Source organism: Lonchura striata, chromosome 17 (genome assembly GCF_046129695.1).
Source record: "Lonchura striata isolate bLonStr1 chromosome 17, bLonStr1.mat, whole genome shotgun sequence".
In the NCBI taxonomy this organism is placed as follows: domain Eukaryota; kingdom Metazoa; phylum Chordata; class Aves; order Passeriformes; family Estrildidae; genus Lonchura; species Lonchura striata.
Genome location: NC_134619.1, coordinates 14,913,282 through 14,916,185, shown reverse-complemented (window position 1 = coordinate 14,916,185; position 2,904 = coordinate 14,913,282).

Here is a 2,904-nt window from a genome sequence, read left to right as displayed (position 1 = left end):
CATGTCCAGAGGGCAACGAGGCAGGTGAGAGGCTTGGAACACAAGCCTTGTGAGGAATGACTGAAGGAGCTGGAGTTGTTTAGCCTGGAGAAAAGGAGACTGAGGGGTGACCTTATCACTCTCTACAGCTCCATGAAAGGTGGTTGTAGTCAGGTGGGGTTTGGTCTCTTTCTCTAGCCAAGAACTGACAGAACCAGAGGACACAGTCTTAAGCTGTGCCAAGGGAAATACAGGTTGGGTATTAGGAAAAAGTTTTTTACAGAAAGAGTGATAAAGTATTGGGATGGCCTGCCCAGGGAGGTGGTGGAGTCACTATCCCTGGATGTGTTTAACAAAAGACTCGATGTGGCACTTGGAGCAATGGTTTAATTGAGGTGTTAGGGCATAGGTTGGACTCAACGATGAAGGTCTCTTCCAACTCAGTCATTCTGTGAATTCAACCCCAAGTTCTGCTTTCATTCAAGCTTGTAACTTAAGTTTCAGGGCCTGGATCACAAATGCAGTCTGCCAATGTATTCTCACCATCTTCTGATTTGTCAGGTAGAACACACAAATTCTTTTGCAACTTCACAGTAAAGGAACATCTTATCTTGTTGCAGGAAAGGGCTGTGGGATTCAGCAGTCTTAGTGATTAAATTTAGTGATTAACAATGATGGACAACTGGCTCTGCTTTTTTTTTTTTTTTTTTTTAATTCCACTGAACCTAGGCTCACTCAGATACTGAAACACCACCATCCACATTGCTGCAAAACAAAGGGGAAAGTCCAGGAAGGAAAAAATAGTCCAGACATGTTATCTAAGTCAAAGTAGAATATTTATTTCAGTAACTGTAAGTGTTGATACTTGTAGTGCAATGACAAGCCCAAGTTTCTTTATGTCTACTTGGAAATGAACCATCTTCCTCAAAACATTTATGCTTTGCTATCATGTGCCTGTTCTACAGTCCCCAGACCACGTAATGCACATTTCACACTACTGAGAATAAGGGGGCACCTCCTTGGAGTTCCACAGATAAGTTACTTCTTCATTTTGTAACTTGTGTGATATAAAGAGTTCAAAGTACCTTCATTTCAGTGTTTCCAACTGCAGGATTTTTAAAGTCACATTAATGTGATTCATTAATCTCACCCCAATCCCATTAATTAATGATTCTCATTTAACCCCCACAAATAAGAAAAGTGCAGCATTCTTGAACTATAACAATGGCTTCAAGCTGGAGTTCATCACAGAAAGAAATTTTGCTAATAGAAAAATGTGATTAAAAATAACACAGAAAGGTATGGTCACTGAAACATTAAAAAAAATATACTGGCATTTTATGAAGACAACAGGAACTACCACAGGCATCCAACCAACAGTCTTTGGTCACACCCATTTCAAGGCAGCTTTATAAAAGACACCTGTCAAAGGAGCACATGGTAAGTAACATAACAGCAAACACGGGTGCAACACTTCTCTCACCAGGCTCAGCAGTAGAGCAGCTCAGTACAGGGGCCCACACTGATAGCGAGCAGCAGATGGGCTGTATCAATCAACTGTGTGGTGTGATGTGTTACAGTGTGTCGCTATTGCAAGGTAGAAAACCAACAAGGTCAATCTTTCTATGACAAAAACTTCCAGCACTTGGAGGCTTTTCTGTATTTACATTTCTTCCAATAGAAATAGGAAAGATCAAAGACTCAGTGCAAGCAGGTGAAAGAAGTGGTGTGACTGGTGCAATCTCAAGGCTCTGAGCATCCACAGTGTGTAAAGAGACAGTGTGGCTGCAGGCAGCTCTCCTTCACCCCAGTGCTACAGGTAGCCAGGGCTAGCCTGAATCTACATCACCTTGATTTCTGGCAGTTTCGGGGGGACCACTGCTGCCATTTATAGTATGACACTAGGGGCTTAGGCACTTCAGCCAGAACCATCTGGTTGTTGTAGCGCGGCATGCACTCCCCTCGCCGCGCCACCCCGAGTGGAAGCCGTGCTGGGTGGCGAGAGGGAAGAGAACGGGCGGCCGCTCCCCCTGCGAAGCTCTGCTGTCCCAGTCGGTGGTGCAGGAACAGACGGAGGCGACACGGGACTTGGGGGTGAACAGGATGGTTTTATTCAGTGAGCCCCAAGACCCCCTCGGGAGCAGGAGCAGAGCTTTTATACAAGAATTCAGGGAGACGGGTGTAGGAACAGCAACCAATGAGGGAATAGCAGGGGAGGAGTTTAGGGCAGAATTAACCCATCACAAACCTATCAGGGGAAGCAGGGAAGTGAAATAACACAAAATAAGCAATAGGGTTTCAAGTCTCACCAAACAGACAGGGAATGCTCTGGAAGCAGAGGAAGGGGCTAGGATGAATGACAGGGAAGGTTCCAGGGAAAGGGGCAGGGTAAAGGAGGATTGACAACTTGGAGATGAGGAGATAGGGATTGGGGGGGGAAACAGATATTAAAGACACAGCACCGCATCTGGTAAAGTGCTTCCTGGGGAGCCTGAAAAGAGAATGGGGAGAATAAATCAGAAATACCACAAAGAACAGATTTGGTAGGCTAGTGAAACACTCTGTTAGGGAATTTGGAACACCTGCCCTGCTCATTCTGTTTTAAGAATTGCTTGCTACAGCTTTTGGAGCACTTCCAGTCAGTCTCTGAGCACTGCTGATGAAAACCATTTGTTCTCACCTCAACCTCAGATTCACATAGTCTTTATGTGGCCCCAGTCTGAGTGAAAAACTGCCCCAGCCATTAGCAATGTCTCTCATTTTGGGTTTTCATTTGAATCATTCAACCCAATTGACCATGTAAAGTACATGAACACCAATGCAAACAGGGGAAGTTGGGGAGTTGAGTGACTGGACTGCTTTCAACAGCAGGGAAGACTGACCTCAACTTCAATCACTCATGGACCTCAACATCAGAGACTTGAC